The sequence below is a fragment of the Rhincodon typus genome, chromosome 7 (genome assembly GCF_021869965.1).
Source record: "Rhincodon typus isolate 14 chromosome 7, sRhiTyp1.1, whole genome shotgun sequence".
In the NCBI taxonomy this organism is placed as follows: domain Eukaryota; kingdom Metazoa; phylum Chordata; class Chondrichthyes; order Orectolobiformes; family Rhincodontidae; genus Rhincodon; species Rhincodon typus.
Window position 1 is genome coordinate 40,661,491 of NC_063338.1, and position 13,029 is coordinate 40,674,519.

Below are 13,029 nucleotides of genomic sequence, written 5' to 3' on the forward strand. Positions count from 1 at the left end.
TGTTGCACCTTCTGCAATTGAATGGGAAGGTGTCGTGGGAGTGTGGGGAGATATTGGAAGTGGAGAAACATTGGACCAGTGTGTCCTGGAGGAAACAGTCCCTGTGGAAGGGGAGGGAGGGGAATGTGTCTCCGGGTGGCATCCCACTGGAGGCGGCAGAAATGGTGGCTAATGATGCAGGTACTGGTGGGGTGGTAAGTGAAGACAAGGGGGACCTTGTCAGTGTTGAGGGAGAGAAGAGGGGATATGAGGGCCGAAGTGCGGGAGATGGGTTGGACATGGCTGAGGACCCTGTCAATCACAAGTGTGGGGAATCCGCGGATGAGGATTCCCATCACCATAATTGACAGGGCCACTTGCTGTTGAGCATTATGATTCTAGCCGCTCATTATCTTTGTAGTTGCAAGAGATTACAGTCCAGTTTGTTTTGACTTACCTCTTTAAACCTTTGAAGGGCTGTTGTTTGAAGTTCCCTTTGTGTCTGTAAGGGTGGAATTCCATGGTTCGCTCTTCCTCTCTCCAGTCATTTAATTTACATCTGCAGTTGTATCAGCCACCTTTAAAAAATAATATATTTTAGAATTACAAGTTAAAAATGTCCATAGTATTTCAGGGTTTAACCCATGGTCATGACAGGTTTATACATACATAATGTGCAGCATGGACTCAGCAGCACAGCATATTTAGTTAACAAAGTATAGAGTAAGATTATGTACATTACAGATTGTTGCTCATTTACCATCATCCAGTCAGGGAGTTGGCTTCCCGAAATGTTTACTACTACCCAGCTATACCCCACCATCGCATTCCTGAACCGGTCCACTGCAAATGTTCTAAATCCATCCAAATCTGGAAACCAACAGTGAGTGAAAAGGTTTCGAGTTACACAATGAGCAGGGCCATTAGGTTGTCAGTAAAACCTTACAAAAATGCAAGACAAGTCTCACCAGCTCAATAATTCTGTATTTCAAAACATATAAGCCGGAATTGCAGGTGGAATCAATGTATGAAATATAAGGCAGGGATTGATTTACTGCTCCATCAGTCTACCCTTGATCGTCAGTAAAGTGATGGAAGGTGTCATCAACAGTGCTATCAAGCAGCACCTGCTCAGCAATAACCTCTCAGTGACGCCCAGTTTGGGTTCCGCCAGGGCCACTCAGCTCCTGTTCTCATTTCAGCTTTGGTTCAAACATGGACAAAACAGCTGAATTCCACATGCGAGGTCAGAGTGACGGCCCTTGAAATTAAGGCTGCATTCGACCGAGTGTGGCAGCAAGGACCCTAGCAAAACTGGAATCAATGTGTATCACAGAGCAAACTCTCTGGCGGTTGGAGTCATACCTGAGACATAGTAAGATAGACGTGGTTGTTGGAGGTCAGTCATCTCAGCTCCAGGACATCTCTGCAGGAGTTCCTCAGGGTAGTGTCCTAGGCCCAACTATCTTTAGCTGCTTCATCAATGACTTTCCCTTCATCATAAGGTCAGAAATGGAGATGTTCACCAATGATTGCACAATGTTCAGCACCATTCACAACTCCTCTGATATTGAAGCAGTCCATGTTCAAATGCAACAAGATCTGGACAATATCCAGGCTTGGGCTGACAAGAGGCAAGTGACATTCACATCACACAAATGCCAGGCTATGATCATCACCAATAAGAGACAATCTAACCACTGCCCCTTGACATTCAAAGGTGTTAACATCACTGAATCCCCCACAATCAACATCCTGGGGGTTATCACTGAGCAGAAACTCAACCAGACTAACCACATAAACAGACTACCTACAACAGCAGGTCAACAACTAGGAATACTGCAGTGAGTAATTCACCTCCTGACTCCCAAAAACCTGTACAAGGCACAAGTCAGGAGTGTGATGGAATACTCCCCACTTGCCTGAATCAGTGCAGCCTGTCACTTGCATCCAGAGTGTCTCAGATGAGCTTCCTCCTCTTCTTCCAACAGTAATCGAGGCTGCATCCACCTCAGACTCTGAAGTTACCTCATTACTAGAAGGAGGGAGAGAACCCACGATTTCTGACAGGCCATCTGGCTGTTCTGAGGGTCTAGGTATGTTATGCTCCTGCCCTGTTTGCACGGTAACAGCTTTCAGGTGATCCACACGTTTGTTTAAGACCGCCTCACCTACCTGAACTTTGTAAGTGACAGGACCTGACCTCACATCAACTTCGCCTTGTACCCATACAGGGCCATTCCCATGGTTCCAGCACCAAACTTTATCCCTGAATTAAACTGCCTCTCTTGTTAGAGGCGGAAAGTAGCATAACTACTGCCCTTTTACCCTCTCCCACAGGTCTGGGACTACCAGGCTTAACCTGGTGTGGAGTCTTCTCCCCATCAGCAACTCCGCTGAAGCTATCTCTGTAGTTGTGTGAGGGGTGGTCCTATAATTGAACAGGAACTGGGACAGCCGAGTGTTGAGTGACACTTTAGGTTGCTTCTTTAAGCATGCTTTCAACTTTTAGACTGCTCTTTCTGCCAAACCTGTCCTTATGTGCCAAATGCTATTTGACTTTAGGAAAAACTCAAATTCCCTGCTGCTAAATGACATCCCGTTGTCTGTATCCAATACTTCCGGGAGTCTGTGTATCACAAATGATGCTTGCAGCTTCTCAATCGTCATCTGACTTTGCCGATTGAACTTTATGCACATCCAATTACTCTGAATGGGCATTCACAATGACCAGGAACATTCAGCCCATTAACGGACTGGCATAGTTGACATGTAACTGGCCATTCTCACGAATGTGGGGGCACTGCTGGTGGCAATTTTTATTCTTGTTGGCACTCTGAGCACTGCCCCACTAACACAGCGATGTTGGCATCCAACATTGGCCACCTGACATAGCTTCTTGATAGCATCTTCATCTTTGAAACCCCTGGATGACCCTGGTGGAGTTCAGCCAGTATCTGGCAGCAACGTTTACTCAGGACAATCACTCTTGCTCCCCATAAAATGCCATCCTCAACCATGATCTGGTCTCACCGGGTCCAGAAAGGTTTCAATCCAGGTTGTGATGACCATTCTGTTTTCTCCATTACCACCAGCTGTTTTAGTTTCGCTAGGACAGGATCTTTTAGTGCCCATGGTCGGATATTGTCAGTGGTGACCGGAAGGGTGTCCAGGAAGTTTAAAACCAGAATGGACTCTTCCAGGGGATGCTTCACCAGAGGAGTATCTGCCAGTGAAGGCAGCTCAAGGCATCCACACTAGCCACTTGGCTTCCTGGACGTTGTTCTAACTTGTACTTGTACACTCGGAAATAGCAAGAACTGCAGATGCTGGAGTCAGGGTCAATACAGTGTGGAGCTGGAGGTACACAGCAGGTCAGCATCAAAGGAGCAGGAAAGTCGACATTTCAGATCGGGACCTTTCATCAGGACAAATCCTGACCAGAAACATTGACTTTCCTGCTCCTCTGATGCTGCCTGACTCGTACTTGTACATGCTGAGAATAAGGGCCCTACACTGAATTCTACCGGAAGCTATGGGTGGCACCGCCTTGTCTTCCTTCAGTAGCCCTAGCAGGGGTTTGTGATCTGTTACTATGACAAATTCCCATCCGTAAAGGGACTGGTGGAACCTCCTTACACCAAAGATGACTGCCAAACCTTTCCTTCTCTACCTGGGCATATTGGGTTTGGTATCAGCCAAAGTGTGGGAAGCATATGCAATAGGGTGTTTCTCTCCATTGGGCCACCGGTGACCCAACACTACCCCAATACCGTACGCTGAGGCATTGCATGTCAGCAACATCTCTCGCTTCAGATCTCAGTGGGCCAACACTTTAGATGACGATAGCTATTTTCTCACTTCCCTGAAGGCTACTTCTTGTCTATGTGACATTTCCAAGGCTGACCTTTATCAATAGCAGTTGTATAGGGGCCAAGATGGAGGCCAAATTGCATATGAATTTTCCATAATAATTCACTTAGGCAAGGAAAGACCTAAACTCAGGTACAGACGTGGGAGCCGGGACTTCTTTGATCGCGCTCACTTTATCTTCCAACGGGTGTAACCTGCTTTTGGCAACTCTGTAACCCAATTAGGTCACTTGGGTGCCTGGAACACACATTTTTCCTTTGTAAGGTGTACGCCTACCTGGGAGAAATGTTTAAAGCACTATGTCCAAGTTTTCCAAGTGCTCTTTACTGACCTTCCCTGTTATTAGCATGTCATCCAGATAAATGGCAACCTGGGGTAGCCCTTGTAAAATGTTCTCCATGGTCCACTGGAAAAGGGCACAGGCTGATGATACCCCAAATGGCGGTCTTGTATATTGGTATAAACCCTTATGGGTACTAATTGTAGCGTATTTCTGGGACTCCTCATCCAGTCATGGTAGGCATGGTAGGTAGGTAGGTAGGCATGGCTCATGTCCAGCTGTGTACAGGTCAACCCTCCTGCCAACTTTGTGTACAAGTCCTCTATGCGAGGGATTGAGTATTTATCCAGCTGTGAGAAGCAGTTTACTGTTTACTTAAAATCACCACAAAGGCAGACTGAGCTATCAGGTTTCACAATCATTACGACTGGTGCTGCCCATTCCGCAAACTGCACTGGCTTGATGATTCCTTCGCTCTCCTGCCTCCTGATTTCCACATCTACTTTTGCCCGCAAGGCGCATGGTGCCAGCCTTGCAAAATCTCAGAATTGCTTCCTAGTCAACATGTGAAGTGGCTTTGGACCCTCTGATAGTCCCAAGGCCTTCCTGAAATACTCCTCAGTATTTCACTAGGACTTCACTGAGGCAGCCATTTTCTAATCAAAAAATTTTGAGCCAATCCAGGTGAATCTTTCTCAACTAATTCTCCAACAGGCTTGGGCCCGAGCCTTTTACTAAAATCAGTGGGAGCTGCACCAACTGCTTCTCATAGGAGACCAGAACTGAAGTCGCACCCTTAATCTGCAACGGTTCCCCAGTGTATGTTCTCAGTCTGGCTGAGGTCTTGCACAAACTTAAAAGTTGGAGTCCCCAGTGAATCTTATTAAAGACATGTTCTGCAACCACAGATACAGCTGCGCTGGTATCGACCTCCACAGGAACTGGGTGGCCATTTAACCAAACATTAATTTTAATTGGTTCTGATTTGGTTGTTGCTAATCGATTTAAATTTTCCAACCCACATGTAGGGGGACTTTCCAGGGTGTGCACTCTCCTGGATACCGGCCTACCAGTTCTCTTACTCAAATCAGGCCATGTAGGACTCCTTTACTGTCTCAAATCCACTTACCGGCAGTAATTACAATGGCTTGCTGGCCCAGATCCTGAGGAACGCTTTAGCCACTTTCCTGAGGCTTGGCTCTGCTGTGGGCTGGGCTTAAGGTCCCTCTGCTCAGGATATGCCCTGTGTGAGGTTCTGTGATTTCCTACACTCAAGTGGTGTACCCCAAGCTCAATCAAGCAGGAGAGGGAGTCCACTTCCATTGGGACGCCCTATAGTTCCCATGCTCCACGCTGCATTTTTTAATGACAAAGCCAGTTGTGGTGCCTTTTGAAGTCCAGTTGGGCTTCAGCTAGTAGGCGCTTCTGCATAGTTACATCATTAATCCCACATACCAAACGGTCTCTCAGCAGCTCATTCAGGGTCAACCCAAAATCACATGCCTCTGCCAGTCGGCTTAACCTTGTCAAAAATTCCGATATTGATTCCCCCAGTTTTCTAACAGCGAATAAAACCGATAGCGTCTCAGGATTTGAGAAGGTTTGGGGTCGTAATATTCCTTAACCAACTCCATCAACTCGTACCTATGGGAAAGTTAAGCCTCTTATAATTGAGAATGCTGCAGGCAGTCAGAAGGATTACTCGTTGCTTTTCAACTGCCCCAATGTCATTAGCCCAGAAAAAATATCGCAATCTTTCCACATAATGGGCCAAGTCTTCGACGGCAGGATCAAATGAGTCAAGCTTCCCAAATAAAGGCGTGATGTGAGAAATGCTTATCCCACTCCAAGATTACAGTTGTGAACGAATGTTCATCAGGCACATACTATTTTCTCCCATAACCACAGAAATATCTGTACATCACCAAGTCGCCCTTTATTTCCTTGTGCACAGTACACTGGCTGTGCCAGCCAGCTCACAGTCAGTCGCCTGAACGGAGGAGAATCTAAATCCCATGTTAACATCGGTCAGCCAGGTCCTTCCAGATTGGGATTGTCAACCTGGGCCAAAGGTTCATAGTCAACAAGGTCAACCTGGTTTCAATCACTACACTGTCTATCTGCGACTTCACTTTCAAGGAACTATAAACCTGCACTCAGGATCTCTCCTACTCCTGCTCCAATTTTCCAGGTTCCTATGGATAACTTGTGCTCTTTGACAATTGCTGAAATCGCCAACACAGATTTTGGCAGTCAGAGGTTCAACAGCCAAAAGAAATTTGTATTTCTAATAAGAAGCCTCATTTCACCTGATCAAACACATTTTCAACATCCAAGAGAAACTGGCACTTAGAAGGCTATTGATTTTCTTTAAAGCTGATGATTTCATTAAAATATATCATTAGTACAAACTTTGCATTTTCCATACCAAAAAAAACCCGTCTAGTTTTCCTTCAAATACGTAAAATCTAGTTTGTCTCTGTTTCATGCTGTGTGGATAGAAGTACACAGTTCAAGGTACAAACAGTTTATGCATTATTCCAAGTATTCATAAGTGTAATGTTTAATGATATGGTTTTTGAACTAATGCCCAATGAGTCAATGATGTATTTAGTGTGACAGACATTAATAATGCATCATTGGTGCAGAAAGAATACCAAAGTTAGCTTTGAATACCAAAGTCAGCTTTGAATACCAAAGTCAAATCCACTGGATTATCAGTGCTTCACAGTCATTTGTTTTACACTGTGTTGCATTTTCATTTGTTATAACATTTCAGCTAGGTCTTGCTGCTTGCACTTAGTTAAATAATTTGCTAAGATTTTCAATCTAGGCTGGCCATTCCTCCAGTAAACAATTATGTCTATGACTTGTTCATTCACTTTCTGTAAATATTTTCAATGTTACAGTTTCATTCTTCTCTGCTTAAATCTCAGCCCTTTAGAAAGTCCCTCATTCTCATTGCTCAGTTCATTAGCTACCAATAATTTCTTCATTCCCTCAAACCCTAAAAACAAGGCCAACTGCAGTAAGAGATAGCATAATATTTTTAATAATTTAAATGTAATTAGCTCAAACTAAAAAATGTTATTTAAGTTGATATTTTCTAGCATTTTCTTTAAGTGAAGACTTGTAAAGGGTCACTTAAGTTGTAGTTGCGTCATTGAACATCATGACTTTAAGTGAAACAACTTTAGCACATCACATTTTCCCACTGAAGCCAAAGTAAAGGCTGTTGTCAGATTCTGTAGGATTTTCCTAATTTGAAAAAAACTGTAAATTGAAATACTTTACGGTGCCAAATTTCTATATTGGTAAATGAAATAACTTAAAATAAATTCAATATATGAAAGAAATGGATAACTTTCCACTTTTCTCCAGCTTCTTGCCCTTCTGATTCCTGAATCCCCTGCTTATATGAACATATGTAAGCCTGTTGAGCTTTCATATGCCATTCCAAACAATCATGGCTGATCTGCCTGTAACCTTAAATCCACAATCCCACCAAACCCAAAAAGTTTTATTCCCTTTCTTAACAAGAATCTGTGTTAAAAATATTGAAGGACTCTGCTCCCAACCATGTTTTCAGGAAGAAAATTTCAAAGACACTCAATTCTCAGAGAAAAGTTTTGACTCATTTCTGTTTTAAATGGGTGAAGCCTGATTTTTAAATAGCGACCCCTGGTTCTACCTTCTTCCGTAACAGGAAGCATCCTCTCCACATCTACAGTATCAAGACCCCTAAGGATCTTACATGTTTCAACCAAATCATCTCCTACTCTTCTCAACTCCAGCAGATTCAGCCTAGTCTATCCAACTTACCTCCCTAAGACAGGTCATTCATTCCAGGTATGAGTCTAGTAAAGCTTCTCTGAACTGCTTCCAAATGCTTAAACATGGCCATCAATACTGGGCACACTACTCCAGATGTGGTCTCAACAGTGTCCAGTATAACTGAAGTGTAACCTCACTATTTTTGTATTCAGGTCGACTCACAATTAATTCTTTAGCTTTCCTAATTATTTGCTGTACTTGCATACTAAGCTTTTGTGATTCATGCACAAGGATACTAAGATCCTTCTGCATCTTAAAGCTCTGCAATCTCTTAACATGCAGGTATTATGTTTCCATTTTATTCTTCTTACCAAATTAACACTTTCACATTTTCCCACATTATACTCCATATACCAGTATCTTTGCCCATTCACAATCTGTATATAACTTTAATTCCCTTGTGCCCTCTTCACAGCTTGCGTTCCTACCGATCTTTGTGTCACCACCCTCATCTAAGCCATTTATGTAAATTGTAAATTGTAAATGGTTGATGTCCTAGCACCAGTCCCTGCGGCACACCACTTGCACATTTTGCCAACCTGAAGACCCATTTATGCCAATTTTGATTCCTGTTTGCCAGCCAATCTTCTATCCATATCAATATGCAACCTCAACACCATGATCTGTCATCTTCCTCAACAACCTTTAATATGGCACCTTATTGAATAACTTCTGGAAATCTAAATACAGTACACCAACACGTGACATCTTCTCAAAGAATTCAACCAATATGTTTGGTCAAACATGTTTTCCCTTCTACAAAACCATGTTGACTCTGCCGGATTACTTTGAACTTATCCAAATGCCCTACAACTTTCTTAATAATGGCTTCTAACATCCCCAGATGGAAAGCTAATTGGCCTCCAGTTTTCTGCTTTGTTTTCCTTCCTTTTTGAGCATTTGCTATCTTCCAAATATAATGGGAGCACCCCCACATCAAAGGAGTTTTGGAAACTTTAAACTAATGCAACAACTATTTTACCTGCCACTTCTTTTAAGAACCTAGAATGAAATCCATCAGTTATCAGCCTTCAGCTCAAACAACTTACTCATTAGCACTTCTTTGATTATGATTTTTACGAGTTCCTTCCTCCCTTCTTTCTATTTCCTGATTTATCATTGCTTCTGGGATATTACTTACATCCTCTATAGTGAACACAAGTGCAAAATACTGTTCAATTTTCATTATTTTCCATTCTCACTTTCTACAGGACCACCACACACTTTGTTAACTCTTATCTTCTTTAAATATTTATAGAAACTCTTACTTTGTGTTCTTAGATTTCTGGCTAGGTTTATTCTGTACTCTAATTTTTTTCCACTTTATTAATTCTTCTGGTTATACTTTTCCTTTTTCTTACATACTCCAATGTTTTAATCTGTCACATGTTTTTGCACAATTATATGCTTTCTCTTTTAGTTTGATACAATCTTTAACATTTTTAGTTAACCACAGATATCACATCAATCCTTTGGACATTTTTCATACTCTTCAGGATATATCTATTCTTTGTATTCTGAAGCATTTTGTGGACTCATCTAGGCTACCTTAGCCGATGAGACTTTTCCAGGTGATGCTTAGATATAAAGCTCCCACGATTATCACTGTTCCTTTCTGATAAACTCTCATTATTTCTTCCTTTATGCTACACACTGCTGCATGTGTACCTGTACACCACTTTCGCAAGATGCATTTTGCCTTTATCATTTGTCATTTGTATCCAACTGTTTCCATATATTGGTTTCCTAAATTTAGGTTCTTAGATTTGTTTCCTCCATCCCTTCCTGGGCTGTTTATCGTTTCCTGTACTAATGCCTCTCTCTTTGGTCTTGACACTACTCTTTGATTTATCATATCTTCCCAAATTTGAACCCTTGAAACTCACTATTTAGTTTAAAGTCCGGCAGCATTCCCAAACATTTCTGACATGAGTGCAGGAGATTTCTGTCCTCCATTCTATACGTTTGAGGGTCCAATTAAAAAGCATATGAGAAAACTTGAACATGCCTTCACTCCTGCATGAACTCTACAAATCTTTGATTTTGCACTGGGCATGCAGATAGATATCAATGAAACACTGCATTATGAGACATTTGTAAGGTAAAATTGTTGAGAAAGCAATTACTTTGAACTATAAACATAAAAGGGCATCCAACTTGGGGATTACGACAGGTAGTTTACAGAACAGGACATTTTCATTATTGTTTAGGGCTTTTGATCTAAAACGCCACTAAACCCTCCAGCAGTCATAGCTTAAATTTGCATCTTGGCTTTTCTTCCTCACCTCTATTCCAGTTTGCTCAAAACTGACACTGAAAAATGTGCTTTTATTGATTCTCCTCAGGTGTTTAAAGTTTTGGCAAAGATCTGTAGCTCGGGTTGTGGATGAGGTTGTTGACTTGCTCGCCGAGCTGGCTTGTTTTTGTTCAGATGTTTCGTCACCACGCTAGGTGACATCATCAGTGGAGCGTCCGATGAAGCAATGCTATTCTACTCCGCTTAGAATTTATATTGTCCTGTCCGTTATGGTGAGTACTGTCATTTCCAGTTTTCATCTGTATGGGGTTGTATATGGGGTCCAAATCTATATGTTTGTTGTTTGAAGTATGGGTGGAGAACCATGCCTCTAGGAATTCCCGTGCATGTCTATGTTTGGTTTGGGCTACTATGGTTACTTTTTATGTACCAACAACAGGATGACACAGTATGACCTAACACACTGACCATGCTGCCCTACATCAAGAACATATTGGAACTGACAACAAGACTCCTAAGACCACTAGGAATCATGGTGGCCCACAAGCCCACAAGCCCATTCTATGACAAACACTTACAAGGATTAAAAACCCCATTCCCACAACATGCAGAACGAACGTGGCCTACAAAATACCATGCAATGACTGCCACAAACATTACATTGGACACACAGGAAGGAAACTAGCCATTGGAATACACGAACATCAGCTAACAGCAAAACAACACGACAAACTCTCCTTAATATCGGTACATGCTGACAATGAAGGCCATCAGTTTAACTGGGACAAAGTAATCATAGTAGCCCAAGCCAAACATAGACACACACGGTAATTCTTACAGGCATGGTTCTCCACCCATACTTCAATCAACAAACATATAGAATTGGACCCCATATATAAACCCATACGGGTTAAAACAGGAACTAATAGTACTCACCATAACGGACTAGACTGTATAAATTCCAAGCGGCGTAGAATAACATCGCTTCACCGGAACCTCCACCGATGATGTCACCTAGCATGATGACGAAACTTCTGAAAAAAAAAGCCAGCTCAGCTAGCAAGTCAACAACCTCTCCTCAGGTGTGTTAACATTGCCATTTTTGAGAAATTTATGTGAGGAGGTGAAGGCCTAGTAGTATCATTGCTAGACTATTAATCCAGAGACCCAGGTGATGTTCTGGGGATAGTAGGAACTGCAGATGCTGGAGAATCTGAGATAACAAGATGTAGAGCTGGATGAACACAGCAGGCCAAGCAGCATCAGAGGAGCCGGAAGGCTGACGTTTCGGGTCTAGACCCTTCTTCAGAAATGGGGGAGGGGAAGGAGGTTCTGAAATAAATAGGGAGAGAGGGGGAGGCGGATAGAAGATGGATAGAGGAGAAGATAGGTGGAGAGGAGAAAGACAGGTCAAAGAGGCGGGGATGGAGCGAGTAAAGGTGAGTGTAGGTGGGGAGGTAGGGAGGAGATAGGTCAGTCCAGGGAGGACGGACAGGTCAAGGGGGCTGGATGAGGTTGGTAGGTAGGTGATGGGAGGGGGAGTTGAAATGGTTCGCGACTGGAGGGTGCAGTTGTTTAGTGCGAACCGCGACTGGGAGGTGCAGTTGTCTAGTGCTCCCAGTCGCGAACCATTTCAACTCCCCCTCCCATTCCTCAGACGACATGTCCATCCTGGGCCTCCTGGAGTGCCACAACGATGCCACCCGAAGGTTGCAGGAACAGCAACTCATATTCCGCTTGGGAACCCTGCAGCCCAATGGTATCAATGTGGATTTCACCAGCTTCAAATTCTCCCCTCCCCCTACCGCATCCCAAAACCAGCCCAGCTCGTCCCCGCCTCCCACCTCAAGCCCCACCCCCATCTCCTACCTACCAACCTCATCCTGCCCCCTTGACCTGTCCGTCCTCCCTGGACTGACCTATCCCCTCCCTAACTCCCCACCTACAGTCACCTTTACTGGCTCCATCCCCGCCTCTTTGACCTGTCTGTCTCCTCTCCACCTATCTTCTCCTCTATCCATCTTCTATCCGCCTCCCCCTCTCTCCCTATTTATTTCAGAACCTCCTTCCCCTCCCCCATTTCTGAAGAAGGGTCTAGACCCGAAACGTCTGCCCTCCTGCTCCTCTGATGCTGCTTGGCCTGCTGTGCTCATCCAGCTCTACATCTTGTTATCTCTGATGTTCTGGGGAACCAAGTTCAAACTCCTCCATGGTAGATGGTGGAATTTGAATTCAATCAAAAAAAATCCAGAAATAAGGGTCTAACAATGACTGTGAAACTGATGTCAATTGTAAATTTTCAAGGTGTGATGCTGCATTTTGTATCCTACTTTATATTTTTTAAACAAAAGTTCTACACAAAACGTCAGAAAATAAACTAATCTACACAGTCTGTAAACACATTTACTTTTACTGCTGTTTTTATTGAGCCTCTAAACAAACACATAATATGAGCATTTATTTCTGTTGTTGCTCAGAAACAATCACATGCAAACTGAACTCTCATTTACACATTCCATAGTACATTCAGAAAGGCTTTAGAATGAACATAATTTCTTCAGCAAGTAGATTAAGAAAATTAAAATAAAATAATCAACAAGTGCTTACCTTATTTTAAGTTCCCCCTAGTTTTCAATTAAATCCTGTAAATCATCAAGGAAAGGGAATCAACACTTTTATATCAACATTCAATATGCAGAACATGACACCAGTGAGTAAAGACAGAATGCTACTGTCATTCTACATGATTTTGTTTTGTTGGATATCCCTTTTTCTGAACGTAAACAGTACAATCAAATTGTTCAGA

The 13,029-nt window shown here is 42.9% G+C and overlaps 1 protein-coding gene across 8 annotated transcripts in view; it reads right to left on the reverse strand.

The window, feature by feature from the left end:
• rbm45 (RNA binding motif protein 45) overlaps positions 1 to 13,029 on the reverse strand; it is a 92,541-nt gene that overhangs the window by 2,770 nt on the left and 76,742 nt on the right. For 5 of the 8 annotated variants that reach the window (XR_007262423.1, XR_007262421.1, XR_007262422.1 and 2 more), the window contains 2 exons: positions 12,831 to 12,865; positions 437 to 557 (listed from right to left, as the gene is read on the reverse strand). The gene's annotated coding sequence lies outside the window, so the exon portion shown is untranslated. Of the gene's footprint in view, positions 1 to 436; positions 558 to 739; positions 850 to 1,344; positions 1,604 to 12,830; positions 12,866 to 13,029 lie in introns of all 8 variants that reach the window. The other 3 variants (XR_007262420.1, XR_007262424.1, XR_007262418.1) reach the window with 2 other exon arrangements.